The sequence below is a fragment of the Monodelphis domestica genome, chromosome 1, assembly GCF_027887165.1.
Source record: "Monodelphis domestica isolate mMonDom1 chromosome 1, mMonDom1.pri, whole genome shotgun sequence".
NCBI classification, from domain to species: Eukaryota; Metazoa; Chordata; class Mammalia; order Didelphimorphia; family Didelphidae; genus Monodelphis; species Monodelphis domestica.
The window spans coordinates 721,499,232-721,517,730 of NC_077227.1; the positions used below are offsets into that span (position 1 = coordinate 721,499,232).

The window sequence follows — 18,499 nt, forward strand, 5'->3', positions numbered from 1 at the left end:
CCTGGGTCAGGAATCCCTGGGCCCCTGGAATGGGCTGTCTCTCCCCCTAGATCCCTCCCCAACCTCTAGATTTCACCCCAGGGCTGGGAATCCCCCTGGGCCATCCCCACCAGGCTGGGTAGGAGAGCCCCCCTTCCCCTGCATCACCTCTCCTTCCCTCCCCCACATTCCTAGGGACTCTCTGTCCCCCCACCCCGACAGTGTAGATAAGGCCTCAGGGAAGTGGGGGTAGCAGAGAGCTCCAGGGGGGAGAGCAAGCCCCATGGAGGGGGATGAGGGAATGTGAGGCCCACAAGGAGCCATCTGGGCCTTCTGTGGGGCTTTGAACCATCTCAGGAGAATTGAGTGAGCTTGAGATCACTGAAGCAGAGGCTGGCCAAGGGCCAGGGAGGAGGAGCTTGGGGGTCTGCGGCCCAGAGGCAGGACTGCTGAGTCCTTAACAAGGCGCGGTAAAACTGCACCCGGGATTGGCCCGTGGACACCCCCTCCAGGCAGGACGTTTTAGCAGGAAAGATCCCGAAGAAGGAGGGGGCCACAGCGGACCCCTGTCAGAGACCAGACCAGCCACAGGGATACATTGTATCCCGCAGGAAATTCGCACTCCTAGGCTGCCTTTCTGGCTCCGATCCATCCCCAAGTACTTTCTGGACCCAGGCAGCCCAGCCCAGCTCCGGAGTCTCAGGATGGGAGCGTGCGTGTGGGTGGGTAGGGCTCCGGCTTTTCCGGGATCCAGAAATTGGGCTCAAGGAGGCACAGGAGGGAGGTGGTCTGCCCCCAAAGCGACTCATAAAAGGGAGAATTCTAATTCAGCCCCAGCTGGGGTTCATGCACCAGTGGCTCCCAACTCTAACCCATAGGGAGGAGAGTGATGCTCTCTGCTAGGCTCCTCCCCTTCTGGCTCCTCCCCACTCGGGCCCCCGCTTTCCCACTGTCCCCCGCCACCACTTCATAATTACCGAGGCTACAGGCGCTGGGCGCAGGAAGTTAAAAGACCCGCTTAGGAACCAAGGTAGGAATATCTTTGGAATTGGAGGAGGAGGTAGGACTCGGGGAGATCGTCACTTCCTGCTTTCCAGAGGCCCTGCCCCGTCCCCTGGGCTGACCCTCCACGTCTCCCCGCCTCCTTACAGAGCTCCGCCTCTTCCCCTCTCTCGTTCCCCGGAAGTTCACCTTCATTCCTCCACACCCAGTATGGGCCTACCCAATGGCTCAGAGGGCCAGCGCTGCCTGTGCTCCTCTAGCTCAGCTTAGGGCTCTCTGGTCTCTGGGGTTTGGGGTTGAAAGAAAAGGGGGCCCGGGGCCTCACGCACCCCGAATTCCAAGTTCTTTTTGGTCCTAAAATAGTTTGGGGGCGGCAGAGATTCTCTACTCCTCCCTACATGCTGGCAGAAAAGAAATGTGGTCGTGGCCAAGCTCCCGAAGGGCTGAAGAGGCGGGCGGGGAGTGTCACCTATTGGGGTCTGCAGGATTCCAGGAAAAAGAGACAAGCAGCACAAAGCAGGTGAAAGCCCTGCTCTCTTGGTCCCCCTAACCACGCCCATTTCTCCCCTAGTGTCTCTGGCCACGCCCCTCTTGCTGTCCTGTCTATCCCCGCCCCTCCATAGGCCTTCTGTAGCCACGCCCCTCTTAGGTGTCTCTAGGTTCCTCCCCTCTTGCCCTGAACATATTCTAGGGCAGAAAACTTCACAATGGAATGTGAAAAAGCAGAAATACTAAATGCATCCTGTTCAGGTCATGATGCAATAAAATTTATAATAAGTAATAATTCATGAAAAGACAAAAAATAATTGAAAACTAAATAATCTAATTCTTCAGAAGGGGTGGGTCAAAGAAAAACTTAAAAAAAAATTAATGGTTTAATTAAAGAAAATGACAATGATCAGAAAACATCGCAAAATTGATGGGATATAGCCAAAGCAGTATTTAGGGAAAATGTTATACTATTTATCTCAATGAAAAAGAGAAAAAGCTAATCAATGAATTGGACATGCAAAGAAAAAAAACTAGAAAAAGAACAAATTAACAATTTCCAATTAAACATTAAATTGGAAATCCTGAAAATCAAAGGAAAAACAAAGACAATTGAATGTAAGAGAACCATTGAACTAATAAATTAGATAAGGGATTGATTTCGTGAGAGGGAATAAAAAAATAGAAACTTGGCTAATTTCATTGTTCAAAAAATGAAAGAACATCCAATTACCTGTATCAAAAATGAAATGAATGAATGCACCTTCAAAAATGAAAAGGGTGAGTGCACCTCCAATGAAAAGGAAACTGAAGCAATTATTAGGAACTATTTGCCCAATTTATGACAATAAATCTGACTATGTAAAATAAATGAATATTTACAAAAATATAAACTTCCCAGATTAACAAAGTAGGAAATGCAATGCTTAAATAATCCTGTTTTAGAAAAAAAAAGAAATTGAAGAAGCCATCAATGAACTCCCTAAGTAAAAATCCCCACGTCCAGGTGGATTCACAAGTGAATTCTATCAAACATTTAAAGAACAATTAATCGTGATACTATATAAGCTTTTTTGTAAAATAAATAAAGAAGGAATCCTGAAAAATCCATTTTATGACACTAATATGATACTGATATCTAAGCTAGGAAGACCAAAAATAGAAAGAATATTGTAGGCCAATTTCCTTAATGCCTATCAATGCTGCAACCTTAAATAATAAATACTAGCAAAGAAACTACAACAATCTATCAGAAGGATTACTTGCTATGTCCAGGTGGGATTCATACCAGGAATGCAAGCCTGGTTTCATATGAGGAAAACTATCAGCATAATTGACCTTTTCAATAACAAAACTAAGAGAAATCACATGATTATTTCAGTAGATGCAGGAAAAGCCTTGCATCAATCACAACACCCATTCCTATTAAAAAACATTAGCAAGGGGAACAACCTCCAGGAACTGATGCAGAGTAAAAGGAGCAGAACCAGGAGAACCTTATACAGAGATGAATAGATTGTATGGGACTTCTCTCCTAGCAGCAATACAACAATCCAAAACATTTCTGAGGGACTTATGGGAAAGAACGCTATCCACATCCAGAGAAAGAACTGTGGGAGCAGAAACACAGAAGAAAAACAACTGCTTGACCATGGGATCATGGCTGCGGATGTAGACTCTAAACAATCACCCTGGTGCAAATATCAATAATATGGAAATAGGTCTTAATCAATGACACATGTAAAACCCAGTGGAATTGCATGTTGGCTACCGTAGTGGCATGAGAGGAGGGGAGGGAAAGAATATTAATCATCTAGCCATGGAAAAAATTTATTAATTAATCAATAAAATAAAATTTAGAAAACTTTAAAAAGTAAAACAAAAAAAACAAAAAAAAACGCTAGCAAGAGGGGCAGCTGGCAGACTCAGTGGATTCAGTCAGGCCTAGAGATGGGAGGTCCTGGGTTCAAATGTGCCCTCAGACACTTCCTACCTTTGGGACCCAGGGCAAGACACTTAATCCCTTGTCTATCCCTTACCACTCTTCTGCCAGAACCAATACATTGTACTGATTTTAAGACAGAAGGTGAATGTTTAAAAAACAAAATAAAACAACTAGCCTGAGAAAAGGCTAGTTGAGAGACTTGGCCCCCAAGACACCATTTGTACATGACTCTGTGTGCCTGCAGGGGACAGGGTCCTGCAGAGACCACCTTCTCCTCCAGGGAATTCTTCCTTAGTGAGCAGAAAAAGTCAGGGCTGAATTAGATCAATATTATGGCGGGAGACATCCATCTGTGCTGGAAATAAGAGGGAGAGAAGGAGAAATGTGGCTATAATTGCCAGAGTTTGTTGTCATATGAATGGAATGGAGGGAAAGGAAATGCCAGGCAGGGAAAGTGGGGCAAATTGGACAGTAGGTGGTGTGTAAGGCAGACACATTTCAGGAGAGACGTTTTGTTTCTTGTTGTGGACAGCACAGAAGGCTCAGGCCACTCAGCTTGGTCCTTCTTCAGGGCTAACACAGAGCATGGGCAGATCTTCCCTGCTTGGTTCTGGTCTGCCACATGAGACTGGATGGGTCTGTTTCTGATCACGTATGGCTGAGAGCCTCAGAGTGTCAGAGTGCTGAGGAAATGTCCTTGTTGGCTTAATTGAAAGCACTAATGAACCTGAGAGCCACTAAGGTAGACCTTGGAACACATACAAAGATCCAGCCTGAGTAAGACAAGGCACCTGTTAGCTGCCTCTGGTGAGCCAGACAGGGGAAAGGGGGCTTCCATATACATTTCTGACTTGATTATGGCAGCTGTGAATATATGGCTGCCTCTTTCTCTTTGTGCTTATCCTAGTTTCATATTAGGGCAAAGACTAACCCAAGGTGGAAGTATCCATGCTGAGATCTTCTAAGTTGTTAACTTCCCTCTTAATCAATGCTATGTATTTGTTCCAAGGCAGAAGAGTGGTAAGATTTAGGTAAGGGGGGTTAAGTGACTTGCCCAGGGTCACACATCGAGGAATGACCTAAAGTCCCATCTGACTACCAGGACCTTTAGGCTCTAGGTCAGGCTCCCACTCCACAGAGGCACCTCCCAGGACCCTGTACATTTTGAGAGGTCAAGAGGTCTGTGGTTGTGGTGGCTTCAGAAACACCTACTAATACGTAGCTGAGGGCAGAGGAAGTGTCTGCTTTGGGAAAAGAGGGACACCCTGGGGACAGGTAGCTGCAGGGCTAGTAACCCCTCGAGGTGGAGGGAAGTGGTGGCTGTGGGCTCCAGAGAGGCACAGGTTGTGGTTCCCTGGCAGAGGGCTCCAATGAAGGGCTTGTGGAGGGGCCCCATGAAGGGAGAAAGGACTCCCCCTGTCTGATGTCCTGAATGACCATTTTGCCATAGAAGTTCTCTGTCTGGGGGCTTCACTTGTCTCCTATTCAGTTTTGTGCCCATCTTTCATGACATGGACTCTGCGTGTTTATGTGGGAATGGTGACTCGAGATTCTTGCTGGGAATGTTGTCTGAATTCTTCCTGTACCACTCAAGTGACTGCTCTTGTTAAAAGCGAATTGAAGCCATTTGTAGATACGGAGCTTTGAGGGGCTGTTGTGTTAGGAGTTTGCCCCTGTGAAAGAGAGAAGGGTCAAAAATGAATGAAAAAGACCGGATTTTGAAAAGTTATCTCAGAGAAAGATGAGATGGAACTTTGCTGCCATGGGGGATGGGATGGAACATTCCAGCCAAGTCAAAAGGCGGAGCAGTTGGAAACCAGCTGAGTTCTTCTCTCCTTGGTTTGAAAAGGGAAGGAACAAAACCCTTACTGAGAAGACAAACTGTATCCCTTAAAACCTTTGCTGAGAAATAGAAGATCCAGACCATCCACCTATTATACTGTTAAGATAGAGACTTTTCCCTTAGGGGAAGGCATAACCTATCCTGCAGAAGATCACAACCATATCTCTGAGACAAGAAATACCAACATCTTGGGCTCACAAAGACACTAACATGTCCCTCAAACCCCCTGAAGCCAGCCAAAGGAAGGAAATACTCAGGGACTTCCTGTTTCCTTAATCCTTGTTACATCTCAAACCTTTATCCAATAAATAGTAATTTTGGCTTTTACTGAAGACTCAACCATATTCAATGTACTAGAAGGGGAATTACATAATGCATCATTTAAAGAAGAAAGAGTCTGAAAGGGATTTACTCTTACCCTTCAGCTCTAGTCAGACTGGTCTTCATTGTCAAACAGCTCTGCCTGGGAAAGGAAAGTGATGCTACCTTTTATTTGATCCCCTCTCAAATACCTGTTCAAATTTTGGTTCCTTCTTGATTTCCCCACTAGCATACCCCTCAGCCTTACTACTAGGCATAGTCTCCCTTCTGGGGAACCAATGTGCTGCAGTGAATTCTAGTTGGGAGCACAGTCCCAAAGGAGTTGTTACATAGATGTGTGTGTATTTGTGTGTGCTCAAATAGGACCCAATAATTCATTCATAACCATCTCCACACAGTTTTTATATATTATATTTTTCACTTGCTAATTTAGTTGTTCATTTTTCTTGGTTGTGTGAAGAACAGATTAACTCTCCCCTGTAAGGGTTAAATTTAATGGTTGGACAATAATTTTATGAAATTATGTGGTTACCAATATTTATCATATCTTGAGCCAGAAATTTATTTACAAATATTTTTGAAATGGAGAGGAAACAATAGAGAAATATGAAGAGGTTAGAGAGGATATATGTCCTATTAACCTAAATTATTTCTCTGGGTCTGCTTAATCCAGGCAGAGATTAATTAGCTCTCTGAACCAAGAAGGCTAGTGGTGAGTAACCACTTGGCCTCCTCCAAGATGGAAACTAGTCTCTTAGGAAACTAGGAAAGGAGTCAGCCTCTCACTCACCCAACAAAGTAGTCCAGGAGTCAGGGTCTAAGTTGAAGCCAAGCTCCAAGCACATGATCCAAGCCCCAGTCTCCAGTGAAGCTCCCTCAAAGACTCTCTCCAGTCAGAAGACTATCTCCAGAAGACAATCTCTTCAGACTATCTTCTCAAAGACCATCTGCTCTGAGGGAGTATAGGGCTTGCTTTTATGGTGACTTATTGTTCCTGCCCCTCTTCACAGGGGCCTATCACAGTTTCCAAATTGTCTAGCACTGCCCAAAGGGCAGTGTTTGTGGAATTCACACCACTCATCCTATGAAGGTGTCAACTCTTATAAAAGGCCTCTGAAGGTGTCAACTCTGATCACAGGATTCTTAAGTTTAGGATCCATACCTCTCATCTTCTGAAGGTATAAAGTCTTATCAAAGGATTCACAAGTTTCTGACTGAGTTAAAAGGCTGGAACTCTCCAACTAAGTGAGTTTACATACATGTGTTCTCTCAATACTCACAACACTTTTTGAGGAAGGTTCTATTATTTATTGTCCCTCATGTATGGATGAAGAACGTGAGGTTCAGAGAGCAGTGATATGCCCAGAATCACAGGGCTGATGACTATTAGAGATTGTTCTTACTCCAAGTTCATTTCTCTATCTATCATGTCAATAATCCTGCCATTCTTCCCTGACCCCAAGGGGTAAAGAATCCCCATGGGGGGGGTCTTCATTCAGAGTCTGTCCTCACCTGAAGGCATGATCATGGAAATATAAAGCAATATCAGTGTCACACAGTCAATTGTGAGAATGAAATATGTCGCAGCTTCTCTGCTCTGGTCCCTAATGATGGTCCTAGACTGCAACCTAGCTGTGTAATAGGGACTCTGGGACTCTCTTTGATTTTTATAGTTTCAATTGAAATAGGGCATTCATGGAGGACTAGCACCTCTGGAGTGAGGGCTTGCTGAGCCCCTTTCAGGGTTGCATTCCTACTTGAGTGTCTACCTGTCATGTAACTCTGACCTGTGGCTCCAAAAGCTGTAGCAGGGCCAGCAGCACCCCCTGGTACACCTGTCTTGGCTGATGGACTCAATCAGGTTGAGAGTAATGGACTGTAAGTATAAACCTTACAATGATTTAGGGAGCATCTATGCCAGACATGGGAAGAATCCCCTGGTGGAATGGGTGGATAAGAACCATTTGTTCCAAGGAATGTGAAGCTGGATGAAGCAGGCTCTGTGGAGGACTTAGAACTTGGTCAGACATAGAGGATGCCAAGGTCTTGCATGACATCCCAGGCTATCCCAAGCATCCTGACTTCTGTCTTGTCTCTGGAATTCAATGACTCTGGAAGAGAGAGTGAGGCTGATGACTTTAGATAACTCTGCCTCACTTGAATCCAATTCAAAAGCAAGTTAAGACATCACCCCTTGATGTTGTTGGTTCTTTTAAAAAATGAGGGGCCAATAACAAGAGCCACCCATTTAAATATATGTCAGGCTCCAAACAGGCTCCTCAATCTTCTGACGACTTTCTCCCTTGAAAGGTTTCACCTCACCTCCTTTCCAGCTGAGGGAAATGTAATTAGGCTTCAAGTAGTATAGGCAGGCGTGTGACTGTTTCTTGTAGGGATGTAGCATGGGGTTCTCCAGCTCTATTAGAACCCTTTTCAGTCTTTGTTGAGAGGGGATTGGTCTAGACCAGTGTTCTCCAGAGTGGGCACCAATAAGCTGGCTTCCCCCATCAGGAGTTGCACAGGTGCTCCTGGGAAATTCATATCCCCAGCACTGAAATATCCCCCCTTTGCCTCAAATTACCTGCTGTCTTTGGGACCAGCACAGTAATTAAAACCGCAGGACACAATGACTCTGCTTGCTGTTCCTGCCAACCTCAGCTCCTGGCAACTCTAAGAAGGGTAGAACACCCAAGGACATTGGGCAGGAGCAGCTGGGCTCCAAGCAAGGTGGAAGAATCTCTGCTTCAGGTGGATTGACCAGACAGACTAGCTGAAATATACTGAATATTTATCCTGAAATGCACAGAAATCAAGCAACCTGGGTTGGGTTGGGACACAATTCAGAGACTTCTTGCCTCTCCCAAAGGATCCAAGCAATTTCTGGAAATTGGTGTAATCTTAAGGTAGAAACACTAGGCATGTTGATCCCCAATCCCTCAACTAGCAAAGAAAATTCCTCACTCCTTGGCTCCTATTTCTCAGAGGCCACTCAGGACTAGCTGCCTTAGGGTAGATGGTCTGAACTGTCCTCTTTTCCAGGCAAACGGGAGGAATAACATCACCCCTCTTGGGAAGGAACAGATTTACATCCCATTTCTGCAAGTCTCCCTGTACCCCTGTGGCAGGGTTTTGAGGGCATAATAATGGCAGCTGTCATTTGGGGACTCTCTGGAGTCTGTTACAAACATTTCTGTGTCCTTTCTCATGGGATGCTCAGGAAGACCTTATTAAGGATCCTCTCCTGGCCCTGCCAGTCAGTGCAGACTACAGGAAGAGCTTCAGAGGGGTCAGGCCAGCCCCTTCCCAGGAGCCCTTCCAGGCCTTTCCCTTAGTGAACCCTGAGGAGCTTCCTCTGAGCAGCCCCCCGGAAGGGGCAGAGAGAAGGCAGAGCAGGGAGGAGGGAAGGGACCAGCTTCAGTGAGTTGTGTGAGAGGAGATGCTGAGGCTGCTTGAGAGAGGCTGCAGGGAAGGTTCTCTCTCCTCTTCTTTCTTTGCCCTCCCCAATGATTTGTCAGAGGATACAGCCTGGGCTCTGTGGTCCCCCAGCTGGGCTCTCAGTCCCAGCCCTCTTCTGGGCTCCTTAATGACTCTGAGTCAGATGCTGTGCAGGAAGCAGCTGCTGCCCTTAGCTGAAGGACTCCACAGCCTGGGGAGGTTTTTGTTTAGGCCTCCATGACTGTGGGAAAGGGAGCTTATAATCATTGACACTCTGTGTCAGCTAAGAAAATATAGCATACAAGTCTTTCTCACCAAAAGTGAGATCTATTTCCTCTTCATATCTGGCCATGATCCACTGTGAGTGAAAGCAAATGAATTGAGCAGTAGTACAAATATATAGTTATCAATATCCCCAAAATTCTCAATAGCCCAGTTAATTACAGTAGCAAACAAACACACTATCATATTTCACATAAGTTGCTGTATGATATTTTAAAAGCCTATGAATTCTAACACAGCTCAGCAGCAAGAACTAGAAAGAGAAATCCCATTCAAAATTACCCTAGACAAAATAAAATACTTAGGAATCTATCTCCCGAGACAAACACAGGATCTATATGAACACAACTACAAAACACTTTCCACACAACTAAAACTAGACTTGAACAATTGGAAGAACATTAACTGCTCATGGGTAGGATGAGCCAATATAATAAAAATGACCATCCTACCCAAACTCATCTATCTATTTAGTGCCATACCCATGGAACTTCCAAAAATTTTTTTTACTGATTTAGAAAAAACCATAACAAAGTTCATTTGGAAGAACAAAAGATCAAGGATATCCAGGGAAATAATGAAAAAAAATACAAAGGAAGGGGGTCTTGCAGTCCCAGATCTCAGACTATATTACAAAGCAGCGGTCATCAAAACAATTTGGTACTGGCTAAGAGACAGAAAGGAGGATCAGTGGAATAGACTGGGGGCAAGCAACCTCAGCAAGACAGTATATGACAAACCCAAAGATCCCAGCTTTTGGGACAAGAATCCACTATTTCATAAAAACTGCTGGGAAAATTGGAGGACAGTGTGGGAAAGATTAGGCTTAGATCAACACCTCACACCCTACACCAAGATAAATTCAAAATGGATGAATGACTTCAACATAAAGAAGGAAACTATAAGAAAATTAGGCGAACACAGAATAGTATACATGTCAGACCTTTGGGAAGGGAAATACTTCAAAACCAAGCAAGAATTAGAAAGAGTTACAAAATGCAAAATAAATAATCTGGATTACATCAAATTAAAAAGTTTTTGTACAAACAAATCCAATGTAACCAAAATCAGAAGGGTAGCAACAAATTGGGAAACAATCTTCATAAAAACCTCTGACAAAGGTTTAATTACTCAAATTTATAAAGAACTAAATCAATTGTACAAAAAATCAAGCCATTCTCCAATTGACAAATGGGCAAGGGACATGAACAGGCAATTCTCAGCCAAAGAAATCAAAACTATTAATAAGCACATGAAAAAGTGCTCTACATCTCTTATAATCAGAGAGATGCAAATCAAAACAACTCTGAGGTATCACCTCACACCTAGCAGATTGGCTAACATGACAGCTATGCAAAGTAATGAATGCTGGAGGGGATGTGGCAAAGTGGGGACATTAATTCATTGCTGGTGGAGTTGTGAATTGATCCAACCATTCTGGAGGGCAATTTGGAACTATGTCCAAAGGGTGATAAAAGACTGTCTGCCCTTTGATCCAGCCATAGCACTGCTGGGTCTGTACCCCAAAGAGATAATGGACAAAAAGACTTGTACAAGAATATTCATAGCGGCACTCTTTGTGGTGGCCAAAAATTGGAAAATGAGGGGATGCCCTTCAATTGGGGAATGGCTGAACAAATTGTGTTATATGTTGGTGATGGAATACTATTGTGCTAAAAGGAATAATAAAGTGGAGGAATTCCATGGAGACTGGAACAACCTCCAGGAAGTGATGCAGAGCGAAAGGAGCAGAACCAGGAAAACATTATATACAGAGACTGATACATTGTGGTACAATCAAAGGTGATGGACTTCTCCATTAGTATCAATGCAATTTCCCTGAACAATCTGCAGGGATCAAAAAAAAAATACTACCCACAAGCAGAGGATAAACTGTGGGAGTAAAAACACCAATGAAAAGCAACTGCTTGACTACAGGGTTGGAGGAGATAAGACTGAGGAGAGACTCTAAATGAACACTATAATGCAAATTCCAACAACAGGGAAATGGGTTCGAGTCTAGAACACATGTGATAACCAGTGGAATCGTGCGTCAGCTATGGGAGAGGGAAAGGCGGGGGGGGGGGGGGGGGGGGGGAGGGGAGGGGAGGGTAGGAAAAGAAAACGATCTTTGTTTCCAGTGAATAATGTATGAAAACGACCAAATAAAATAATGTTTAAAAAAAAAAAGCCTATGAATTGGTGGATATTTGTCACAGGTTTTTACAAACGTAGCAAATCTTTCAACCTTGGTAATAAACATAGTTTTAAACAAAGTAAAACTCATTTTGGGTTTAGAACATCATCAAGAAATCTAGATATCATTCCGGTGGAAGTAAAGTAGTGAGCTGAAGAGTATAAATGAGGGATGCTCCTTTTTTGGAGGCTTTTTAGGGGTGCAAATGCCCTGAGATTAACTGCCCAACTTCCATTCACATATTTAGAAATGCAGGAAGGTTTGGGGTTATAAAATATATTTCACTTCAGCTACTAGAATGGGCCTTACACCTCGTGGTAGGGGCAGGCAAAAATGACCAGAGATTGTTAAAAAATTCCAAAAATCATGTCTAGAAAAAAACCCTTAAAATCAATCGAGATATTTAGCACATTAAATTTTCCAAAGGTTGTTATACAATTGTAAACTGTTCTCATGAAGTCCATCTATCCTCTATGTGACAATTTACAAAGTCAAAAATAGAAAAGCTATTTTAAAAAAAAAATATGGGTTTAATTACAATGATATTTGTTCAATATGGTTATAGGGGAAAAGCAAGAGAATTTAACAGTAGTCAAAACTCAGTACATTAAAATGAACAGTATAACAGAATAAGATTGAATTCAGTAATATATGAATTTAAAATTACAAAGTTAAACCTTAAACAAAGCAAACAGTAAAATGCAATAGAATACAGAGATTTTTATAAAACATTGGAGTCTGAAATGCCTTAAAATTATAACTTCCAGTCTCTTTAAAGTTCTTTGTTGTTTTTTTTTTAAATTATCCATTCAGATGCCTTTTGTCGGAAGGCAGAGTGGTAAGGGCTAAGCAATGGGGTCCAAGCAATCTTCTCAGGGCCACACCACCATGAAGTGTCTGAGGCCAGATTCCAACCCAGGACCTCCCTTCTCTAGGCCTGGCTCTCAGTCCACTGAGACACCCAGCTGCCTCCCCAAAGTTAGCTAAAAGGTTGTACGGAGCTGAATTTTTTCCCTGACATACAGGTGAAGTCAATAAAAGGATCAATGCAATTAAAAGATATCCTTGTAAAATAGCCATGTTTTAAAGTTCCTGCTTGGAAAAAAAAAAAAACTTTCTTCTTTCCCTTTTTCACTCTCCCCTTCTAAGATCCTCCCACATGGAGGCCAATACCCCTGGTCCACATGGAGGCTTAGCCTAAGAGAAAATTACCCCATTTGTTACCAATTGGTTTTTGATCCTGAAGAAACTGGGTCTGTTACCAGCAGCCTGGGTGATGAGCCGGCTGGGGTCACGAGCTTGGCTCTGGGGTGCAGAAACAGGCAGGTAGCGGCCAGCAGATGGCTGCATGCAGGAACAAAGGCAGGCAGGGTCAGGAGAACGGGCACCAGGTGAGAACGGAGAGGCCAGGAGCAGGAGCCAGAGCTGGAGCGGACAGCTGGGGTCGGCAGGACCAGGACCAGGTGAGCAATCTGAATCAAACAAGTCCAGATTACAGACAACAGTAGCCGGGCTGGAAGGGCTGTGACGAGGTGATCGATATTGAATCAAGAAAGTCCGAAGAGGATGGCTTCTGGCAGGAGCTGTCCAAGATAGTTTTCTAAAAAAGCATCTTGGAGAAACATGGCTTAAAAAAAAATTCTAGGCAATAGCTATTAAAGGCTGAACTAAATATCAGTAAAGAAAAGAAAAAAATAAGAAGATTGAAAGTATTTTGTTTTTCCGACATGGTAAGCCAAACTGTAAAGATTAAAAATTGGGGAAACTGAGGCAGGTAGAAATTCGTTTCTCTCTGCAAGGAGTATTATTTTTAGAGTTTTATTAAAGGTTGAGAATTTAAGAAAATACAAGTAAGAAAGGCACATGCTAGGTGGGCTGAGAGGCCCAATTCAATTTCACTCACATCATGAGATGCTTCTGCCAGGAAGCCGAAGTAGGAAAGGGCCCCAGTAGCCTTTACAACCAGGTTAAATACCCCATCTCGCTCTCGGCCCAGGTGAGGTTACAAGGCATTTTGGGAAGTGAGCAAGGACTTCTTGGGAATGGAGTCCAGAGTTCAAATCTCCATTTTTACACTTGTAAGATTTTTTCTTTTGCTTGGAAGCTCTGGAATTTGGCAATTACATTCCTGGGAGTTGTCTTTTGGGGATTTAGTGTAGAGTGTGTTCTGTGAACTCTTTCAATGCATATTTTGTCCCCTTGTTCTAGAATCTCTGGGCAGTTTTCTTTGATGATATCATGTATTATGATATCAATATTACTGTTTATTTCTGGCTTTTCTGGTAGACCAATGATTCTCAGGTTGTCTCTCCTTCCTCTGTTTTCCATTTCTGTCACCTTGTCAGTGAGATTTTATGTTATCTTCTAATTCTTTAGTCTTTTGACTTTGCTTTATTAATTCTTGCTCTTTTTCAAGATCATTATATTCAAGTTGCCTGATTCTGACCTTTAAAGACTGATTTTCCTTTTCAGTTTGGTCTGACCTGTTTTTTGAGGCTTCAAGCTGTTTCTGCATTTGCATATTTTGGTCCCTCAGATTGCCGAGTTCCTTTTGCATTGTTTCCCATTTTTTCTGCCAGAAGGCTTCCATCTTTTTGATAATTTCCAATTTAATTTCTTCAAGAGTTTGCGGAGAATTTCCATTTCTTTTGGAAGGCTTTGGAGCATTTGTTTGTGTTTCCTCTTCTATCTCCTCTGTATTTTGTATTTTTGCTCCATAAAATTTGTCCAAATTCACCCCCTTCTTCTTGCTTTTCTTGGTGTTTGGAGGCTGTTGCACTTCTGCACTGTTTGCCATCTCTATGGTTTTCCTCCCCTTTCCAGTCAGAAATCTGAGTGAGGAGGACTGGCTCCCAGTGTATGCTTCTGATGATCCGAGGCTTTAGCCCCAGGAAAATTGTCCATTCTCCGCAGCTGCAGTCTTCCCGGGGAAGCCCAGGGTCTGCCCTCCCCTGCCTGCCGGAATTTTGGGTGTTATTGCTCTCAGTTATATCCAGTTGCTTCTCTGCTGCCTTACTTCCATGTTCTGAGCCTGGCACAGCACTGTCCGCAAGGTACCCCAGTGCCTTTGCTTGCCTCGAGCTTCCTGTCCTTTTGGAGGCCCTGCACTCTAAGGGGGAAGGGGTCCTGGCTTCCCTGAGCTCTGAGGGCTCCTGATGGGATTAGGTTCAATTGGGTTGGTCTGGATGTGCCCCAAGGCAAAAACCTCCAGTGAGACTCCGATGGAAGGACCCAGCCATGGGGCTACAGGCTCCCTCCTTCTCTCTCAGGCTGCTTCCCTGCCGTCTGTGTTGGAAGCCCTGAGACTGGCCCAGGTTGCTTTCAAGGTGCTCCCTTCAGAACAGCACCTTTGCCAGCCCTGAGGTTCCCACTGCTGCTGCGAGCTCAGCGCTCTGGGTTGGGGGAGTAGGGGTCCTGGGACCTTCCTTCTGCCTTCCCCTTAGACCTGAGTGTTCTAGGATTCTGGCTTTTGGGGGAATGTACCTTTTGATTTGAGTCCAGAAGGAGGGTTCCCTGGCTCTGTCCTGTTGTTAAGTTTGAATTTTAGTCCCCTAGGATCATTCAGTTTGTGTTTGGTAAGGAAGGGTTTTCAGAGGTCTGAACTTTTGCTGCTTCTAAGCCACCATCTTGACCAGAAGTTCTGTATAAATATTTTTCCTTATTATCTCTCTGGGGAACAAGTCCAGCAGTTCTATGGCTGGATCAAAGGACAGAAAGTCTTTAAAGCCCTTTGGGTATAGGTCCAAATTGCCCTCCAGAATGGTTGGATCACTTCACAATTCCACCAGCAATGCATTAATGTCTCAATTTTGCCACATCCCCTCCATCATTTATCATGTTCCTTTGCTGCTATATTGGCCAATCAGCTAGGTGTGAGGTTGTACCTCAGAATTGTTTTGATTTGCATTTTTCTAATCAGAAGGGATTTAGAACACTTTTTCATGCGATATTGATTGTTTTTATTTCTTCATCTGAAAAATGCCTATTCATATTCCTTCATAATTTGTTGATTGGGAAATAGCTTGATTTCTTGTACATTTGACTTAGTTCCTTATATATTTGGTAAATTAGACCCTTGTCAGAGAGTTTTCTTATAAAACATTTTCCCCCTTTTTGTTGCTTCCCTGAATCTAATTTTAGTTGCATTGGTTTTGTTTGTACAAACCCTTTTTAATTTAATATAATCAAAATGATTCATTTTCTATTTTGTAATGTTCTGTACCTCTTGTTCGGTCTTAAACTCCTTCCTTTACCAAAGATCTGACAGTTTTACTATTCTGTGTTTACCTAATTTATTTATGATTTCATTCTTTATATTTAGGTCATTTAACTATTTTGAATTTCTCTTGGTATAGGCTGTAAGATGTTTATCTAGACCAAATTTTTCCCATACTGTTTTCCAATTTTCCCAGCAGTTTTTGTCAAATAGTAAATTCTCGTTCCAAAAGCTGGATCTTTGGATTTATCAAAAACTAGCTTCCTGAGGTCATGTATCCCTGTTCTATTCCATTGATTCATCCTTCTATCCCATTGTCATATTGTTTTGATGGTCACTGCTTTATTTCTCATAAATTTAGTTTTAGTAATATATTTGGGGAAAATAGACATAGAATATGAAATTTCATTTTGACCCAGTCACTGATTCATGAAATTTCTTTCTATTTTTTTGAAAACCCAGAAATGGATATAATGTCAAATAAAATGAGATTTTTCTACATATACAGTTGAGTGGGAAAATAGGATTGTTCATGAAGATACAGATTTCTTTCACATTTGGCTTACTTTTCTTTTTCTTCATGTGAGAGATTTTACCTGTAACTTTCAAAATTCTCTTATTTGTTTCATTTTCTTTCTGGCCTTCATTCTGTGTTGCCATTTATTTTCTTTTTGATTATCTTTCCTTATTTCTTTACTTTTCAGCTCTCACTCCCATTATTGGAAAAAAAGGACAGAAAAGTCCTTTTGACAAATTTTTATTGTGAAGAAAAGCAATTATCAGGTTGACTCTATCCAGAAATGTATTCCATATTCTCTACTTTGAACCTAACACTTTTCTGCAAAGAAATGGATAGGAAGCTTCATTATCATCCTCTGGAATTGTTCTTGGTCATTGAAATAATGAGAGAGTGCTCAAGTCTTTTAAAGTGATCTTGTTTCACAATGCTATTGTTATAGTATTGGGTTGTAGTAATGATTCTCTTGGCTTTGCTACTATCACTCTGAATCAGTTCACACAAGTCTATACATTCCAACATGTCTTAGGCAAATCACATTCCTTTCCATTCATATTTCCCAATAATGAAGAAACTTCTTGGTGTCCAGTCCTTTTCTATTTCTACAAAGGGACAAATGTAAAGGCTTATACCTGGGTACAAAACATGAATTTCCAAAGTACAGCATGAGGAAGCTATGATTAGACAGATGTTTGAAAAAGATATAGGAAAATTAATGGACTTAAACTCATTGTGTGTCATCAATTTAACATGGCAGCTATAGCTGGCCATCTTTCTCTACTCTTTGTCTGATCTCATCTGGAATAGTATGTATAGCTGGCCATCTTTCTCTACTCTTTGTCTGATCTCATCTGGAATAGTATGTTCAGTCATGGACTTCCTGCTTGAAGAAGGACATTGAGAAACAGGAGCTTATCTAGAAGAGAGTGACTGTGTTGGTGTAATCCATGCTTTTTATGTTGTGAACTTTAGATTGCTCCACCCTACTTAGTCTAACAAAAACAGGAATGTCTACACCCATACTTAAGGATTAAGTATTTAAGAGGATGGCCTAGGATAGACATGTGCTAGCAAATTACAAATCAGAAACAGCTGACAGACCCCTGGGATGTCCTAAGTCAAGCTTAAAACTACTATTGGTACAGAAGAGATGCAGGAAAGTGTTGTAAAACCATCTATATATTTCGAGTCACTTCCTCTCTCCAGGCTCTTTGGTGGCTGAAAGGTGGCTGGCGGTAGCGTGCTGAGGGTCTTGGCATCTTGGTGTGGCTGCTGCTATTGTCCAGGTTTAGTGGTGAGTTTTCCTTAATACTTTACTGGGAAAAGCTGAGTGGCCTAGTTCTGGTGAGGCATCTTTGCTGAGCTCTCTCGGAGTTTAGGCTGATTCTTTCTCCTTTACCTTCCAAACTCTATCCTCTTGGAAAAGCCTTTAGTCTTCTTTGGGGACCTCGTGGCAGAGGTCTTTGAACACCCTGGCACAGGTCAGGCAGGAGAAATCCTATACCCTTTTTCTCTCCCTTCTCCTTAATTCCTTCCCTCTATAATAATTAAAACTACCATAAATTTCCAACTAACTTGGGTATTTTATTTGGGATTTTCCCTGGTGACCAAAAATTAATTTAGATTAGTTCACAACCCTAAATTTATCCTTACAGTGTCAGACTTGAAGCAACTTGGGATACTTAGCCTTTGAGGAAGAGAAGATTTATGGAGAACATGACAGCTCTGTTCAATTATTTCTTTTCTTTTTTTTAAGATCCAACAAATGATATTTTTATGTATCAACAGTCCCCATTAAAGAAACAAGTCACTGAAAGCTGAATCAAAATGGAAATTCATCACCAGGTCTTGGATACTTGTTGTTAGATAGTTGAGGGTACATACACTTTAGCTACTTACAAAAGAGTTTTCGGGGTGAACCCTGAAAGATGGGGTTGTTATCAATGATGTGGAATTGAATGCATATACACAATGAGTTTCATTTTGTTGTCAAGAATTTGAACAAGGTGCTGCATAGATGGAAGGTAACCAGACTCCAGCTTTGACCACACTGAGGCATCATATATATATATATTTTTTTTAATTTTTATTTTTTTTGAAATTTTTATTTTATTAGTCAATTTAGAATATTTTTTCCTTGGTTACAAGTCAGGTTCTTTCCCTTCCCTTCCCCTCACCTCCTCCTGCAATTTCACTGGGTTTTACATGTGTCATTGATAAAAACCTATTTCCATATTGTTGATGTTTGCACTAAGGTGATCATTTAGAGCAGG

At 42.5% G+C, this 18,499-nt stretch overlaps 2 protein-coding genes across 8 annotated transcripts in view; one reads left to right on the forward strand and one right to left on the reverse strand.

Moving 5' to 3' along the window:
- LOC100619428 (zinc finger protein 527-like) overlaps nt 1-1,509 on the reverse strand; it is a 65,012-nt gene extending 63,503 nt beyond the window's left edge. For 3 of the 7 annotated variants that reach the window (XR_008915382.1, XR_001627055.2, XR_008915381.1), the window contains exon 1: nt 957-1,497. The gene's annotated coding sequence lies outside the window, so the exon portion shown is untranslated. Of the gene's footprint in view, nt 1-956 lie in introns of all 7 variants that reach the window. The other 4 variants (XR_008915384.1, XR_008915383.1, XM_056812758.1 and 1 more) reach the window with 4 other exon arrangements.
- LOC100619697 (zinc finger protein 420-like) overlaps nt 1-18,499 on the forward strand; it is a 380,349-nt gene that overhangs the window by 107,563 nt on the left and 254,287 nt on the right. The window lies entirely within an intron of this gene.